Raw genomic sequence first — 19,598 nt, forward strand, 5'->3', positions numbered from 1 at the left:
TTTGTTTATTAAAATCTCCAAGATTGCAGTGCTTTTTTGGTTTGCTTTGTGCTTGTTTCTTCTCAGATCTCCTCTGTAAATGTTGTATTACTGAGCACCTAGGTATTAAAGTCTATTGTATCTTCATTAGGAATGTTTCCTTTGAGCATTATAAGGTGTACTTTGATTTTTATCTCAATTCTACTCTTTCAAATATCAACATTGCATAGAAGGAAGTTGAATTTATTGAAAATAACCTGGTAGCTGTGTACTGCCATGTCGGTTTCAACTCATAGTACCTGTACAAGCAGATGTTGCCTAGTACCAGGACATCCTCACAATAGTAGATCCTCCAAACCTATTTTTGCACACATTGTGTCAATTTGTGTTGTTGAGGATCTTTCTGTATCTGATGATGCTCAACTTTAACAAGCATGATGTCCTTCTCCAGGGACTGTTTGCTCATAATAACATGTCCAAAGTAAATTTCTAAGGCACAGTCAGGCTGTACTCCTTCTATGACATATTTGTTTACATTTTGGCAGTCTATATTGTTTACTTTTTGGCAGTATATATTACCAACATATGTCAATTCTCCTTCATTCTTCCTTTTTCATTGCCCAGCTTTCACATGCATATGAGCCTCTTGTAAATACACGGCTTGGGTCATGTGCACCTTAGTCATCAAAATAACAGCTCTGCTTTTAAGTTTTGCAACAGATTTGCACAATATATTATGTTGTATGTTTTCTGGATTGCTGCTTCTATGGTGTTATTGTTAACCAAGTATAATTAAATCCATGAAAAAAACTTCAATATGTTTTCCAGTCATCATCGTGTTTCTCACAATTGGTCCAGTTATGCAGCTTTTGTTTTTTTATCATATTTTTAACGTTGAAGTATAATCTAAACTATAGACCTAAAATTGTATCTTTTGACTCAGTAACTTATAACTCACTCCTGCTGAGTTGATTCACTCACAGGGACCTTGAAAGACAGAGTAGACCTGCTTCCTTTAGACGTTGAGGCTATAAATCGTTACAGAGCAGAAAAATCTAATTTCTCTCCTATGGAGCAGTTAGTGGTTTTGAACTGGAGACAGTTAGCAGCCCAACTTTATTGTAACCGACTTTGGTACTTCTATGTTAATAATTGCTACTCACAAACTGTTTACAGTGATGCAGAGAGGGTTAGAATACCTTGCTAGCACTTGACAAAATTAGGAGTAGCCAGTAGGGGAAGACATGTCTAATGATTTTTTCTGAAAATTTACAGGGAAAAATTTTGATCTTATCTGAAAATAACATGCTTTTCTTTTTTCTAATTAAACGTTTATTATCACTAGCCATGTTCTGCCTCGATCAGCCACACGCTGCTCCACTTGGTCTCTCCTGACACCCAGAGCTGGGCCCGGCCTGCTCTTCCCAGTCAGCAACCAGTGAGGCTCCAAGAACCCACCTGCCCCCGGTGGCCAGAGCTACAGTCATTGTCCTGGGTGATGTCCGAGGGTGCTAGTCCCACAGTCCATGTCTCCAGGGTTGGCAGGGAGCTGACACCCTAGGCAGGATGCCCACAATGGCAAGCAGTGGCCTGGGTACAGAGCAGAGCACGTGGGGACTGGTACCACTGAGCAGGGTCCCGGCAGGGGGCAGCATCCAGGGAGCAATTTCTGCCACACAAGCAATGCCTCATGTGCGGGTTTGACTACTACACCAGCCGGTAGGTGATGTACCTGCCTGCTGTCTCACTGGGCCGAATGATCTTCACCACCTGGCCCCGCTTTATCCCAAAGTAGCGCACCACAGGGTCTCCAGCCTGGATCCGGGGCAGCTGGTTCTCACGGAGCTTATATCGGGCTAGCAACTCTGTCACCTCCTCCTTGGTCATGACCACATGCTCCGGCACCAGCTCATGCTCCGTGATGTTGATGAGCAGCTCCTGCTGTAGGAACTGCTCCAGGATGTACTTGGGGGCCATGTCCACCAGCGACTGCTTGGCGGAGGGCGTCATGCCCTGCTGCACGACAATGAGGGCGCGCGTGATGTTCTCCTCCTGCATACGCTGGCAGTACACTTTGATGGTCTTGATGCCCACCTTGGGCTCCTCAGGGAAGAAGACGAACATCTGGTCGGTGGGGTTGTCATTGTGGGCCACCAATACTGTGAGATCCGTGCGGCGAGGTCGCCCTTCACTCGGCTTATCCCCAAACTGGGCTTTGAACTCCTCCAGCATCTGGTCTAGCTCGTCCTGCGTGACCAGGTAGCCCCGGTCATGACACAGCTGCATGATGGTCTTGCGGATCTTCCACAGCCGGTAAGTCTCCTCCTCGTCGTCCATGGCGGTGTAAAATAACATGCTTTTATAATACTCAACTAAGAAGGAGGAAGAGGAATAAATCACTTTGTGAGGCAATAATTCAAATAAAGCTGTGTGCATATAGACAGCTGAGCTTTGTGGAAATGAATAAACCTAGAGAGATAGCCATTCTGATTCCCTATGTGAGTTGGCTATCTATAGGGTTCATGTAGCATCAGCTATGAATGGATGCGGCAGTGGAGCATGTTATGGGAATAGCACATTGAGGACTTGAATTTGAGAACAATTTTGACAAGGGACTATAAATTATGTTACGAAGGGTCAGGATCATGTGCTTGCTGGTTCAATTTTGCATCCTCTGCTGTAATTAATCTCAGTCTTGGGAATGGCAGTATACTAAGTCTTGTTGATCCTAGGAATTCACCAATCTTAGGGTTAGTCTTGAGAGCTCTGACAAATACTAACATTTCATTATTTTCTTGTTTCCAGAAACTTTGCCCAATTTTATTCTTTTAAGTTTGTTAGGCAGGGTTTTCTAGAGAACCCAAACTGGGACACTTGTGAAAAAAAAAAAATATATATATATATATATATAGACTACAACAGCAAACTTTTCCACACAGCAGTACAGAGAGCTCAGTACAACTCGCTTTCAGTTCATATCCTGCAGCTCCTTCCAACTCATAATGGCTGCTGGTCCAAAGCTGAGGAAGCAGACAGTGGGAAGATGAGATATGGAAGAGTAGCAGAGGCCAGTGACAGCGTAGTGAAGCAGGTTGTGGTGGAGGGATGTAGCCATGAGAAGTGAGAAGTGGCGGAGGTACAACTTCTGGAGCAGTGGCAGGATGAGTGAAGTCAGCCCACAGGCAGCAGACATGGCACTTTGGGGCGGCACCACAGCGTGGAACAGCAGGACACAGCAATGTGATCCACCACAGTCCCTGGGTTGGCTCAGCCCATAGGTAGTACAGTACATATGTAGAGGCAGGACAGCCAACTCAGGCAGCACTCTGATCATACCACCAGGGAGAAAGGGGACCATACTGGTCTCCAAGAGCCATTTATCTTAGTGTTGCCTCCCAAAGCCGTCATCAAGCTGCGACCTGATTGACAGGCTAAATTCTACCCATGTTAGCCCCCAAAAAGCCTAACTACCACAGTAAGGAACGTGAGCTTTCTCTTTTGTTGTTTTTGTTGCTATTATTGTTTTGTTTTCCATGTTTATCCTAAGTCCCAAGAATGAGCTCAGTTATTGGTCCAGGATGTTTCTGCCTATTTTACTTTGCTTTTCTATCATCCTTCTGTTAGCTCTGCATGATGCGGTAACTTGCATTTTGCCATGATGCTGGAAGATAAGCCACAGATATTTCAAATATCCGCAGTTACCCAACGTGGGAAAATTTTAGCAGTGCTTCTCGATTAAACCCAAGTTGTAAGAAAGGCCTGGTCTAAAACTCAAACAATAAAATCTGCATTGATCACATATAATGTTGTCTGATATACTACTGGACATCGAACCCTTTAGATAATTGAAAGGCACTAGACTATACAATGGATACAAAACAAGACTCAGGTATTGTGATGACTGTGAAGAAAGTGCAGGGATTGACTCAAAGGCAGGAAACGTGTTATTCTGTTTTATGTGGGGTTTCAATGGGTGGAATGCGATGCATAATATCACATTTTATTTGTCTGACCCTTGGATTACTTGCTTTTCCTCTCTGATTCCTTGGTTCAGCCCTAACTTGTCAGATCAACCCATTCAGATACAATTCTCTAGATTCCTGACCTAGGATTACCTGTTCAATCTTGAATTGCAGTGTCTTGCTTCCTCACACATCCACAGCATTTGATGGGGAATACTTTCACTGTTAATTCTTAATCAGTGAGTCATTCAATAGCTTACTCACCTGACCAGCCTGTAAGAAGAATGAGTTAGGCAATATGCATGATTATAGTCAAGCATGTCTTTGTTTGTACCTATTACCACTTTCAAAGCATTCTGGTGGCATGGTGGGTTACATGCTGGTCTCCTAACATAAGGCTGACTGTGTAAAACCCACTAGCTGTGGAGAAACCACTTTCATGGGAGAAAGATGAAGATTTCTGCTCCCCTAAAGATTTTTTGGAAACCCGGAGAAACAGTTTCACTCTGTCGTTAAGAATGGCTAAAGTCAGAATTGATTCAAAGGCCATGAGTTTGTTTTGGATTACCACTTTCATGCTCCTTTTTTCTGTATGTCAAGCTGAACAGGATTCAAAACCAACATATAACCATAAATGTTAGAAAATTGCCAATACTAGTTTTAATTACTATCTTTTATTACTAAGAATACTAAAAGTGAAAAATCTAAATGCATCTCTATTATTCCATTTTAATAAAAATGAGTAAGAATGGATCTGAGTACTCTATGTTCTTAATGTGAAATGTCTATTCTGAAAAGAGATTTGTTTTCCCAAAGGATTTTATTAGAGTTTATTGTTTAGATGTTGGAATTTGTGTGTGTGTAACAGTATTACTGCAGTTCCTTAAAATGCAATGAAGTATAAAGTACCATTTAGGGATTGTAAATGTACTCTACAACTAAAATTCTGCAAGTACAAATTTTGCTTCAGTGGTTTAACCATGTACCTATTGTCAGTCATAAGACATGTGGTATTTTAGGGACAGAGGTGGGGGGGGGGCGGGAAGAACAGGATCCTAACCCAAACCTACTCCTGTAGAGACAATTTCACATAAACTTCATCAGGATGCTGAAAGCACCAGAAGATCTGAAACCCGAGCAAAGGTGATCTAAACGATAGGGAGAGCTCTTCCTTCAGACCAGGTGGTTTAGAGGTAGGGAAGGATTCACAAGGGATGGGTTTGGTAGCAAGCGTGTTTTATGAGGGCCTTGAACTCTCTTACTCTGCTGTTCACAGAGTCGGTTTCCTTTTAAGACTAAGTTGTTTCGTGCTTATAAGATATCTTCAGCAAAATATAAGCTTATTTCCCTTCCAGTGAACAAAAGATGGTTGTAACTAGGATTGCTTGCATTCTTGCTCACATACAACGGAAGGAATAGAGATACGCTCATAGAATAAGCTCTTCCTTTCAGTTACAGCAGGCCACTGTGACGGAAAGATAGCTGGTTGTCCACCAACATCCATTATCTCATTGCTGGCTGGGTACATAAGCACCAGGAATAACGGCTCCATTTCCCAGCATTCTTTGCAATGATGGGTGGCTTTGTGACTAAATTTTAGCAATGGGCTATAAGTAGAAGTTGTTTGTATCTTTGCTAGGAGATACGTTGTAGGAAGCGGATGCTCCTTTCTTTTCCCCTCCTGGAATCTGAACATGATGGTGAAGCTCTACAGCCACCTAGGAATGGCAGAGAGACCACATGAATCCTGAGTGCCCGACACCTTAGCACCAGACCAGCCCTACTTCTTTAAATGATAGAAAACTAAATTTCTACTTTGCTGTGCCTACTAGTTGGGGGTGTTTTCTGTTACATGCAGTGTCTAACTTAAATATTCTCTTAAGCCATTGTCCATACAGAGGATTGCATATGCTTGTGTTCTGGTCCGAATTCTTTCCTAGACCAAGGATAAAGGTCAGATTCCCCTCGTTGCGCAGGTTTGGCGATGCAGGACTGTACAACATCAAGGTGCTGTTAGGAAAGAAGGGAGTATGCTGAACACCTGGCCAACAGTGACCTCCACAGGAGATTGTTAATTGTCCAGGCAAAAAGAAGAGGGTGCAGTAGGACAGAAGTCACTGGATAAGAGTGAGCTGGAAGGTGGTGTGTTCAAAGAACGTGAAGAAGAGCAGTTTGAGAGGGGAAATGATAGAAGACAAGGTCAGCCCACGTCACGATAACTAACTGTACATTCCCATTACCCAGAGCTATCCTAATTTCACCAGTCTGTCCTGAAAAATCGCAATGCACTTTTCCTGGTTTGAATTACAAAATCTGTAGTTTTCCTATGAATGAATACAGTCACTTTTAAGGAATTTGAATTTTATTCTAAAATGGGAAGAAAGGTTCTTTCTTTCTTGCCTTCTTTCTTTTTTTCTGGTTTAGTCTCAGCACACACACCAGGCATTTACAGCAATCTCAAATTTTATCTTTTAGGTACTTTCTCATTACTCTTGAGAGGTCAAGATAGAAAATGCTTTCTGAATTGGTTCCCAAGGTTATCTAGCATCAGACATACAGATAAATGTCTATTTCTGCCTCTTCTGGGCACCAACGGTATTGCTTCTGACATTTCTACAAGATTACTTCTATCATCCTGGATTTCTCTAACTCCATTTTATACACTATCTCTATACTTTTAATTATCTTGCTTAAAGCACCTTCATATCTGTTCTAACAATCATTTAGATTGATCATGTAGCTATTTGGTCTATTGAGAATGAATCCGCTCCCTAATTTGTAACTTTGGGCAAGTTACTGAACCTTTCTTAGATCTGTTTTTTCTTATCTGGAAAATATACCTATTAATAATATAACCTCACAGTTATTGTGAGTAATAAATTACACCCTTTAAGTAAACCACTTAGAATAGGGTTTATATTATTATTTGCACATATCCTTTAGGATATAAAGAAATATATGCTGTTGGTGGTTACCAATGAGTTGGCTCTGACTCATAACAATCTCATGTACAACATGTTGCCCAATTTTGTAACATCTTCATAAGCAATGGTATCCTTGAGCCCATTTTGAATACATTTCCAAATGAGGGAGCCCATCTTCCAGCAGTATATCAGGTAATAGGATTTCATTGGCTATTTTCTGAAGTAGCCATGTGGCCTTTCTTCCTTGTCTTAGACTTGAAGCTCTGCTGAAACCTGCCACCATGAGTGATATTGATGGCACATTTGAAATACTGGAGAAATTATTTCCAACATCATAGCATCATGCAAGTCACCACAGTAGAACAAGTCGTAGATTAAAAAAAAATAATGATAAATATATATATTATATATATATACTTCTATATAGTCTAGACAAGGTTGGAAAACTTTTGAGACAGAAGATTGAATCCCATCCTTCACAACAATGCAAAAATTATTTGAGAGCCATAAATATATTTTTACAAACAAATGAACTCGCCATTGCCTGAATAATATCCTTTAAAACTTTTCAGTTTTACTTCAGAGTCACATGTTCATAGCAAAAGAGCTGCATGTGACTTATGAGCCACGTTTTGACGACCCCTGGTCTAGACATATATCATAATTCATTAAAAAACAAGTGTCACCTTGATTCAAAATCATAGTGGCTCATGTTGTCACAGTATAACTGTACTCCACAGCGTTTTCAATTACTTATTGTTTGGAAGTAGCTCTCCAGTCTTCTCTTCTAAAGTGCTTTTGGATTAGCTGAAACTGGCAACTTTTTTGTTAGCAGCCAAATATGTTAACCATTTAAACAGCATAGGGACTCTGTATTTATAATATATTGTTTTCTATTTTTATGGCTACTTTTAGTGTTTTTTCCCCAAGACTTATGGGTTAGACCAGATTGACTAGATTAACAAATATAATGACATTAATATGTGTATGTGAAAGAGCTTTATATCAAAGAATAATTGTACATTAATAAAACTTCCCAGCCCAGTCCAGATCAAGTCCTTAAGTCGGTTGTTAGCCCATAAGTCCAATACTTGTCCATAAATCTCTCTTCAGACTCACGCAGCACATGCAATGATATAAAATTCATGAAGCTCACAGAGAAATGGGTGGAAAGTCTTGTGGATCCAGTAGTGGTGGAAGCATCTCACCCCTAGCACTGGTCTCCATGTCCTTCCTTGAGCGGTCTGAGTGTGGCTCTTCATCAGGAAGGTGAAGCAGAGAGTGGGGCTCATCATAGATAGGCCTCAGCTTGTCTCTGTGTGGTTTGTCAACAGGAAAACCAAGGCAGAGAGAGAGAGGAAATTCCAGAATCCTCATGAGAAGGTCACACCCACAAGGAGGAATCATCAGGCTCTAACCTGATTGACAGGCTAGACTCCACCCCTACACTTATTTAGCAAGTTGACAAGAATTTATGTAACTAGCACAGCTGAACATTATCTTTCCGTTCCTGGGCGTCTCTAACTCAAACTGTGTGTCCAGATTCTCATCTCGTTGGACTGCCATGTACCAAGCAGCCTGTAGTCAGTCATTCTTTATCCAAATCAATATTTTTGTTTGTAAAATTGAAGTCTATCCACTCTATCTACAAAAATACCATAAGAAAAGGAAAAAGGATAAAACAAAGGGGGAAAAAATCTTAAAATTTTATTTACCTTAGCAAGACTGGAGTAGAGAGGGATACTAATATATCCAAAATGAATTGGGAAGTATTATTTTAGGAAGATATACTCAATACATTTAAAAGAAGACACCAGTGGAGACAGGGGTCCATAGCATCCAGTTAATAAGCACAGGAAGTTATCCTCCACAGCTACCCGAGAAAGGCAGTAAGAGGGACGGCCTGTGCTCCTGGAAATCAGAAAAACAAAAGCAAATTGTCACTTGAGAGCTTACATTTGGAGATGAGCAATACCTGTGACTGTTACTGCCTCCACTTCAACATTGACCAGTGGACACAGGCATGCCCACCACACCAGTACAGATCCTAGCCCACCCAGTCAAACAAGGTTGTTTTTAAGCTGTTTTTCTTTCCTCTGAGGACACAGCCCCAAGCCTGTCACACTGTGATAGCAACAGAGGTTTACATCTACAGCGAAGTCACGCCTGTCTTTTTCCCTTTATTCTCTGGCTTTTTACACTTTTCCTATTTTACTTCTTCTTTTTTTGTGTGTGCCTTCTTCCCCATCTGTGGCAGTTACATAAGCTGCTGTCAACTTTAGACTATTAACAACGAAGGGGTGGAGTTTAGCCTGTCAATCAGGTCGCAGCTTCATCACCTCCTTTGGATGTGCAATGGAGATAACTCAGTGCAGGCCAGTTACGCTCTCTGCTTTGTCTCCCTGGGAGACATTCCTGTTGACAAGCCACAAGGAGCTACACTGATGGAGCCAGAGCCTGAGCTGGAGGAGCCATGTAAGACCACACCAGAGCTGAGATACTTCTACTGCCACTGAGTTCACAAGGCTTTCCATGAACTGGCCTGTGATCTTCCTGCATTCGGCATCATTTCATGTGTTGTATGAGTCTGAAGAGGAAATTATAGATGGGTATTGGACATACGGGCTAATATCAGACTTAAGGACTTGATCTGGACTGCCTGAGATGTTTTCTTAATATACAATACACTTTAATAATACAAAGTTCTCTAATACACATGTAAGTCTCCCTGGATTTGTTTCCTTCTCTCGTCTTTATTTTTAATTTTCTTGTCATTCTACTTTGCCTAAATATGTAAAGGCATGAATTCTCTTCCTGTAGTTTAAATGTTTACTTACACTTTCTCATATCCACACACATTACTTTCTGCTCTCCCTGTCCTTTTCCTCAGGAAATACAAGGAGATACTCTCTTCCCAAATGGATTTTTTTTCAAATACATACATTTCAAAGCTATGTACATATGTATTTATTATTTTTTATAAAACAACCTTATCACCTTCAAAGTAATCTCTATTACACTTAATACATATGTCAAATCTGTGGTTCCATTCTTGGAAACATTTTTCAAACTCATCTGTTTGTACGCCTGACAGAAACTCATTTTTTTCTTCACCTCTTCTACATCTTCAAATCGCTGTTCTCACATGTCCCTCTTCATTCCTGGAAACAGAAGTCACGCAGACCAAGGTTAGGTGAGTAAAGTGCGTAGGGCACAGGAGGCATGTTGTTTTTTGCCAAAAGTTCGTGCAGAGAGATGGCTGTGTGAGTAAGTGCATTGTTGTGGTGGCAAAACTGGTCTCCCCTCTGCCACAAATCAGCCCTTTTTGGTCACACCCTGTTATATATTCAGAAACTCTAAATAGAAAACTTGAGCATCAGTTTGACCTGGTGGAACAAACTCCAAATGCACTACAAGTTGACACTTGTGTCCGTTTAATGGATGTCCAGAAATGCCATCAATCAACATTTCACCTTTGCTGAAATGAAAATATAACTCACACTTGGGTTTTTCCCATAGTACTGTCCTTGTAAGTTGTGTTCAACATTATAACAGTTTCTGTGGCATTTTTCCTGAGCAGGAGACAACATTCCACAGCTGCACACTGTTTTCTGTAATCAGCCATTACAAAAAAGTGGGGTTTGAGTGAAACTGCTTTCATGAAAAACTTGACAATAGAGAACCTTCCCAGGGGACGCCCCTGGGTGCACTAACTCAGTGAGTTGCTTGATGCTCACCTAATGGGAAAAATGCATCCTGCGAAAGCTCCGCTCTGCCCAGCACAATTCCAGTTTTCTTGTTTATCTTTTGGTATCCTTCATGTATTACCACTATTCCTATTGATTCTTACTGCTTTTCTTGAAATATATATTTCCCTTTACTTCTTATTTATTCAATGGCCCCTTATTGTCATTACTTTTATTTTATTATTTCTCTTCCCCCTCCACATTCCACATTTACTTATCTATCTCCCTTTTATGCCAATCCCCCACTGTATGTTTTCTATGCCACTTAACACTTTATGACCTACCGAGTAGCCCACACATCAGTCATAGCTGCACCACAGAACCACAGAAATAGCAATCAACCTCAGTACACTAAAAAAATATATCAGGAAAACCAACACAAACAACCCCAAGCTCCCCAAACCCAAAGCATGTAGATGGATCCAGAAACAGTTGTGTAAATGGAACAGGAGATTCTATATGGTTTAAAATCAGGAGAGGAGTGTGTAAGGATTCCCTCCTATTACCATATTTATTCAACTTGTCTGCTAAGCATATAGTCAGAGATGCTGGATTATATGAAGAAGAATGTGCCATCAGGATTAGAAGAAGGCTTGTTAATAGCCTGCAAATGATACAACCTTACATGCTGTAAGTGAGGATAACTTGAAGCACTTTCTGATAAAGATCAAGAATTGTAGCCTTCAATGTAAAGAAAACCATAATCCTCTCAACTAGCCTAATAGATAACATCATGATAAGTTGAGAAAAGATTAATGTTGTCAAGGATATTGTCTGGCATCAATCCATAATCAATGCTCATGGAAGCAGCAGTCAAGAGATTACGGGACACATTTCACTGGGTGACCTCTTTAAAGTGTTGAAGGGCATGGTTGTTACTTTGAGAATTAAGGTGTGCCTGATACCTTGATGAACATGGTGTTTTCAATGTCATATGCACGCAAAAGTGGACATTAAAGAAAAGACAGAAGAATTAATGCATATGAATCATGGTGCAGGTAAAGAATGGTGAGAGCACCATGGATTGTGAAATGAACCAACAATTATGTCTTGGAAGGACACAGCCAATATACTTCTAAGAGGCCAGGATGGTGGCGAGATTACATCTCACATACTTTGGATATGGTATCAGGAGAGATCCATCAGAACAAGGATGTATCTGAGGATGGTTAAGGACTGGTCCATGTTTCATTCTTTTTTTACATGGGATCTCTGCTAGTCATAGGCGACTCGATGGCACTTAACAAAAATAATAACAACATATCCCACCCCATGCACAAAAACAAACTCAAAATGGATGAAATACCAAATGCCTAATATTAAATCCAAGAGCCATAAGGTTCATCAATGAGGCAAACTTACGGGCCATATTGCAGGACATAAGTATACTACCAACAACACTAATGGAAACACATACAGTGGGATATTAAGTAGATGACTAGAACCTATTACAATCAAGACACTATTATTCACATCAAAGGAGAGTCATTTGACTTGGGTGGTGTGGGAATTTAGCATGAACACAACAGATAAGGGATGGATTCCTAAAATCTATATAAGTCTGCAACACCTCAATGAGACATCAACAAATCGTCCAATTAAAAAGTGGGCAAAAGTCACGAACAGACATTGCACCAAAAAATGACTTTCAAATGAATAACAAATATCTGAAAAAATGTTCATGATTACTAACCATCCAGGAGATGCAAATGAAAAAAAGATGAGGTATCACCTTAGACCCACAAAGTTTGTCCAATTAAAAAAAAATAATGAACAACAAATACTGGAGAGGGTGCAGAGAGATTGGACGCCTTCTAGAGTGTTGGTGGACTTCTAAGCACGTGCAATCATTGTGAAAACGGATATGGCACTACCTGAAACAACTAGGAAGAGAAACCCCTTATGACCCACTAATACCTTTCTGGATATGTACCCCGAAGGAATGAGACACAACTTGAACAGACACGCGCTGTCCCAGGTTCATTGCAGCACAGTTCACAATAGCAACAAGCTGGGAAAAGTACAAATATCATAACAATGGAGATGGTGGAGGGCAGCATCAAACAGCATGAGTGGTGCATTAATTGCAATGGAGCAAGACGGCTGTGAAATGTTTACTAATCCATAGAACTAGAAAGCTGAGTATCATGGGCCAGGAGGCTTTCTGGTAGAGTAGGATCCTCCAGGGACTTATTGGAGGAGTTAAAGACTGGTAATACTTCCTTAAGCCTAGTAGGAGGCCCTAGCAATAGGGCCTAGTGACAATAGGAATTGAAAACTGGTTAGAAGCTGCCCAATTGAAGAATTATATTTTATCTCTTAAACTTCCTACCACTTCCACTTTGAACTTGATCCTGAACTATAACCCGTTACTTCCAAAAAAGACTCCATAATAATGATTATGGTCCCTGAGTCGTGTGGCCATTACTTTTTTTTATTATTGTTTTATTAGGGGCTCATACAGTTCTTATCACAATCCATACATGCATCAATTCTGTAAAGCACATTTGTACATTAATTTCCCTCATCAGTCTCAAAACATTTGCTCTCCACTTAAGCCCCTGGCATCAACTCATTTTTCCACCCCACTCTCCACTCCCTCCTCCCTTATGAACCTTTGATAATTTACAAATTATTATTTTGTCATATCTTGCCCTGTCTGACGTCTCCCTTCACCCACTTTTCTGTTGTCCGTCCCCCATGGAGGAGGTCACATGTAGATCCTTGTAATTGGTTCCCCCTTTCCAACCCACACTCCTTCTGCCCTCCCAGTACCGCCACTCACACCACTGGTCTTGAAGGGATCATCTACCCTGGATTCCCTGTGCCTCCAGCTCCTATCTGTACCAGTGTACAGCCTCTGGTCTTGCCAGACTTGGAAAGTAGAATTGGGATCATGATAGTGGTGAGGGAGGAAGCATTTAGGAACTAGAGGAAAGTTGTGTGTTTCATCGTTGTCACATCGCACCCTGACTGGCTTGTCTCCTCCTCCTCGAAACCCCTCTGCAAGGGGATCTCCAGTGGCCTAAAAATGGGCTTTGGGTCTCCACCCCACACTCCCCCCATCATTCACTATGATAAGATTTTTTGTTCTGATGATGCCTGATACCTGATCCCTTCGACACCTCGTTATCACACAGGCTAGTGTGCTATCCCATGTAAGCTTTGTTGGTTCTGAGCTAGATGGCCACTTGTTTACCTTCAAACCTTTAAGACCCCAGATGCTATATCATTTGATTGCCGGGCACGATCTGCTTTCTTCCCAACATTTGCTTATGCACTCATTTGTCTTCAGCGATTGTATCAGGGAGGTGAATACACAATGACATGATTTTTGTTCTTTGATGCCTGATAACTGATCCCTTCAGCACCTCACGACCACACAGGCTGGTGTGTCTCTTTCATGTGGACTTTGTTGCTTCTGAGCTAGATGGCCGCTTGTTTACCTTCAAGCCTTCAAGACCCCACACACTTTATCTTTTGATCACCAGTCACCATCAGCTTTCTTCACTACATTTGCTTATTCACCCACTTTGTCTTCAGTGGTTGTGTCGGGAAGGTGAGCATCATAGAATGCCAATTTAATAGAAGAAATTATTCTTGCATTGAGGGAGTACTTGAGTGGAGGCCCAATGTCCTTCTGCTACCTTAATACTAAACCTATAAATATATGCACATAGATCTATTTCCCCATCCTCATATATAAATATATTTGCATATGTGTCCACACATTAGTTGGGATTGTGGCTGGCCCCCCATACCTCTCCACTGGTTCCCTACTCCACGCCAGAATGTTGCATTCACATCTTGGAGCACTGGGTTGAAGTGTGGTTCCTCTTTTCCTGTGAAGATATAAACAGAACCCTCCCGTTGGGTGGGTTAGTGCCCTGTGACTCTGCTACCCATTTGTTTATTATTATTATTATTATTATTTTCCTTTCCTCACCTCCTTTTTAGTTGTGTACCATGTATATCCCTGTATTTGATCTGGGCCCTGCCATATTACCTGATCCTCAACCCAAGAATGTTTGTATAAAGTAGCTTTTTCCCTATACACCTTTTGCATTTTCTTTGAAAACTTACCTCAGCGGACTCGTCCTTTTGTGCTTGACTTACTTTGCTTAGCATGATTTCCTCTAGTTCTTCCCATGCAGTGATGTGCTTCATACAGTTCATCACTGCTCTTTAGCGATGCTCGGTACTCCATTGTATGTATATACCACAGCTTTTAATCCAGCCGTCTTTGTTGCCCTCTGGGTGAGGTTGTTCTATGTGGTGGTCTCTTATTTATGCTCAGTGAGTGTTGTTCTTCCCATACTGTGTTGGCAAGGCTCTTTTGTAGGTCTGGGTTTCTTCTAATGTATTATTTGAGTTTTCCTTTTCTGGAAAGACTCTTACTTCTCCATCTATCTTGATCGATAATTTGGCTGGGTAGAGTATTCTTGGGTTTGTGTTGTTTTCTTTCAATTTTTGGAATATGTTACTCCACTCTCGCCTCTTCTTCATAGTTTCTGCTGATAGATCTGAGCATATTCTTATTTGGGAACCTTTATATGTGCCTGCTTGTTTTTCTCTAGCTGTTCTCATGATTTTCTCCTTTTCCTCAAAGTTGGATAGTTTATTATGTGCCTTGGTGACTTCTTCTTGGCAACTAGTTTAGCTGGTGTTCTTTCCGCCTCCTGAATGGTTGCCTGGTTTTCATTCATTAAGCTGTGGGAGTTTTCCTCCAAGAATTCTCTCACTATTATTGCAGATGACTTCTTTGTTGTGTCTTCCTCTGGTAAGCCAATAATTCTAATGTTGTTCTGCTTCATAGCATCAAACATAGCTCGCAGGTTTTCTTCAGCTTCTCTGACGATCTTATTAGATTTTTTTTTTTTGCGTTTGTTAAAGTCTGCTTGGCTGTCTTTAACTGATGCAGTTCTCTGCTTCCTCCAGTCGATTCTCAAGCTCCGTGTTTCAGCTACTGGTTTTTGTTATCTCCTCCCTAAGCTCATGTGTTTCCCTTTGGTGCATGGCCTTTATCATTTCATCCTTTTTCTGTATTGTTTGCTTCATATCTTGTATGACTCCAAGCAGCATTCTGAAAATTTTTTTCTGTGGCACCTCAATGTCTGCTTCTTCTATGCATGTCGTTATGTTCAGGACATCTTCTGCCATTGCCTTTTGTTTCTCCTGTTTTTTCATTGAGGTTGTTGGGGCTGGTGGCTGTATGCATTGCATTGTTTTAGAGGAGCCAGGTGCCATTTTCCAGGGAGTCGAAGAGCATTGGCTCTCTCTGGGAGACTTGTAGGAATGCTTCTTTGAACTGCCTACAGCTAATTTCACTATGGAATTAACCTACCACGTTATCCTCCTGTGGCTTCCCTCTCAGGGGAGTGCCCCAGAAGGCCGGTGGGTTGCCTGCTTTGGTGTTTCGGAGGTTGGGCAGAGGTTCTTGCAACAGCTTGGAATGTTGAGGAGTGTTGGCCGAGCTGCCTTAGGCCCCCAGGGACTCAGGCAGGAATTCCCAGGTAAGAAGTTGGGCAGAGTATCCGCTGGTGGAGGTCATCAGGGCTTTCCCCAACCTCAGGATTACTGCACAGGGTGGAGCTCACCTAGCTGGGTGTGGCACAGGTGAAAGTGCCCTAGGCTGAGGGGAGTGGTCTTGGAGGTCAGCAGTGAAGTGTGAGAGAACAGAAAAGAGTCAAAGAGGAGGGGAAAATTTTTTTTTTAAAGTAAGCCTGCTGAGACTGCAGGGATATAGAGAAGAGAAGGAAACAAAAGCAACAATGTAGCTGAGTCCCAATCCTTGCCAGTGGAGCTGTAAGGGTTTAGTCCCCCACTGGAGGAGGCTTCCGCAGCGGCAAGCTATGGCTGTGTTGAGAAAAAGCCCCTGGGAAGCCCTCCATGACTGTGGGGGTATATAGAGAAGAGATGGAAACAAAAGTAACAATGTAGCTGAACCACGATCCCTACCCATGGAGTTGCACGGGGCCAGTGCCTGCCCTGAGGCAGGCAGTGGCAAACTGTGGCTGTCTTGAGGTCAAGCTCCCCTACAGGCTCCAAATGGTCCTGGCTCCAGCAGAGTCTGTGGCGGGGCCAAGGTCAAGCCCCAGCCGGCCTCCACTGAGGTAAGCCAAAAGCCCCCAGCCCCTCAAAACCCCTTAGGTCTGTGCCTACTTATCTTTATGATATTCCTCCTGCATTCCAGCAGTGTTGAATTTCCCTCTAAGCAACTCTCCTGGGCTGAATTCTGCCAGTCCCTCTGGTATGTGTCACTCCATTGCAATCTTCACGGAAGTCTGAGTTGTGTGACCATTTCAATGAATTATCTCATCCAGCAGAGAAGTGGAGTGCTGGGGGAGGAACTGATTGTATCAGCATTCGTAAAAAGGTTAGCAGCAGAGGTATGTCTGAGTGCCACCTCATAAAAATCCATTTACGGCTGCTACTGGTTATTGTTTTCTAAAATTAGAAGGCTTCTATCCCTACTAAGCTGCTTACTCCTCTCAGGTTCCATGTTCTCTTTTGCTATAAAAAGGCTTTCATCAGCTTCTGTACTCTCAAGTACTTTCCTTCTTACTGCTTATTAAAACAAAAACTTAAAAAACAAACTCACTGCCATTTAATCAGTGCAAAATTTACTTGTTGCAATTCATATTCACCTTTTACATATTCTTAAATTATGTGGCACTCCATGGATCCTGCTCATAATTTTGCTCCTGTTGACTGTAAACCCAAGATTCCTCTTATGGTTGGTATTCATGGCCTTTCCCTTAATACTAATTTTCACAAAGCTAGGTCCCTTGCGACAAGTATAATTTACAGAGAAATCTCCACTGCATACAGACTTCCCTTTCACCGGGGTCAAGAACACTATACTTTAACAACCACTGGTGGTTCTAGTACAGCAAACTCATGGGCCACCATTTGGGAAGACTTATTCTGCAATCTTGGCTGTGACGATTTATAAAATACCTTTGGGCAAAATAATACTCTTCCTAGCTTTGTAATATGCCTACATTATATCTAATGGAGAACTAAAATAATATTTAATTACAATATATATTCACTCTACATTTAAGAACACAGTTAAGAAAAAAGAAGAAAAGAAAAAGAGCATAGTTAGGTTCCAAAGACCAGGTTGTTACACAAAATGTGTTACATAATACTAGAGGATGACTTAGTCATTACATAACTCTCTCTCCTGGATCTAGGTCTAGGAGGTTCTCAGCACAGAGACTTGGGTCAAAAGTTGTGTTCCAAACTCTTTTCTTGATGATCATGAAGTCCCCTTTAAACTTTGTGGGATTGGCTCTTTTACGTCTGGCAGGGCAGCAAAACTGACTATCCCTCCGTAGGACACAGGCACAGAGTTTCCACCCAAACCGGCCACTCCCTGTAGGAGTTTTCCATGCTTAATTTGCATAGTACCCAGTGCCTTTCCAAGGATTGGCTCATAAACCATCTCAGCAAAACTAAACACACAGGGTCCCCAAAACCATACATGAGGGTAAGTTAAAAATGATGGGTACCAGGGTTCCAGCTGATCCTCCAGGCATGCATTTAAGTCAAACAAAATATGTTTTTAAATGTCTCTACAATCAAGGGATGGATGAAGACAGATTCACGGAGACAGACACACTTGTCTTGCTTTAATCAGGGTCCCTTAAAAAAAGAAAATAGATCCAATCAAAACAGTGGCTTCCAAGGCAATCTGCTGAGGAAGGTAAAGTCAAGGCCGAGCTGTTACCTCTGAAGGCGATGATTTCCTGGAATTCCAAAGGAGTGAACACGATAGATTTTCTTGAAGAAAATCTGGAAGGAACTGGCAAAATCATGAGCCTTGTTATGCTTTAAGAAAATGGAAAGCTGAATTGTAAGAAGACTCTGAGGAAAATTGCACTAAGGAATTACATTCCATTACACCAATGCACCCACGTGTCTTCAAAGTAGCAAAGGCAACCTTTGAACAAACCAATTTTGTGGGGAAAACCTTACGTTCGCCACCCTACAGCCTTGGGCTTGCCGCTTTCACACTTATTTTAAAAGGAACACAATTTGACTGCCTCAAGGATGCCAAACTTGCATTTTGATATGGTATAAATAGAAAAGTGCAGAATTATTTGGGGAATAGCCAAAATATGGAGCAGGTGGAAGATGCATCAAGTAACAGTAGTTTCACATTTTGACATTTTTGTTAAAGGTTTCTCTGATTTGGTAGCAATACTGTGGCAGTTACATAATCTGCCAACTTGAGGAGGGGATGGAGTTTAGCCTGTCAATCAGGTCGAAACTTGATCTCACTTGAAGGCATGACAGAGATAAATAGCTCACTGGAGGCGGGACACACTCACTCTCTGCTTGGTATTCCTGATTAAAAGACACATGGGGCTACACTAGAGTCCTGGAGCTGGAGGAGAGATGCTTACACCACCACTGGATCCACAAGACTTTGTACGCACTGGCCTGTGATCTTCCTGCATTCATTATCGTTGCATGTGTTGCATGAGTCTGAAGAGGAAATTATAGATTGGTTTTGGACATATGGGCTAATATCAGACTTAGAGACTTGATCTGGACTGGACTGTTTTCCTAATATACAATTAATCTTTGCTATAATGCTCTTTCATATATATATGATTCTCCCTGGAATTGTTTCTCTAGTCTATCCAGACTAACACAAGTATGTATCTTCTTGACACAGGTAAAGGAAACAGCTGGACAAGGTCCCAAGTTAAGCCCCTAACCTGGAAAGACGACACATCTCGCTACATGTTTGCATTTCAATAGCACTGATGTCAGACCTCGGGAATATCTCTAGGTTGACATGGGAGGTAGCTGGCCCTTGGAACAATATATTTTCATTTCAAATGGTTTGGGTAAGAGCCAAGAACCTAGCCATCCTGTCTCAAAAGATCAAAGGGTTGTTGCTGTTTTCTTCCCTTTCATAAAAGGATAGGCCAGCTGTTTCTCTTACGTGTATGCCCGAAAAATCCCATTGC

The 19,598-nt window shown here is 41.6% G+C and overlaps 1 protein-coding gene and 1 pseudogene across 2 annotated transcripts in view; one reads left to right on the top strand and one right to left on the bottom strand.

Annotated features, from left to right (window-relative positions):
• Positions 1-19,598, top strand: part of ASB5 (ankyrin repeat and SOCS box containing 5) — a 104,447-nt gene that overhangs the window by 7,531 nt on the left and 77,318 nt on the right. The window lies entirely within an intron of this gene.
• LOC142454488 (DNA-directed RNA polymerases I, II, and III subunit RPABC1 pseudogene) lies at positions 1,289-2,318 on the bottom strand (annotated as a pseudogene).

Source organism: Tenrec ecaudatus, chromosome 8 (assembly GCF_050624435.1).
Source record: "Tenrec ecaudatus isolate mTenEca1 chromosome 8, mTenEca1.hap1, whole genome shotgun sequence".
NCBI lineage: Eukaryota > Metazoa > Chordata > Mammalia > Afrosoricida > Tenrecidae > Tenrec > Tenrec ecaudatus.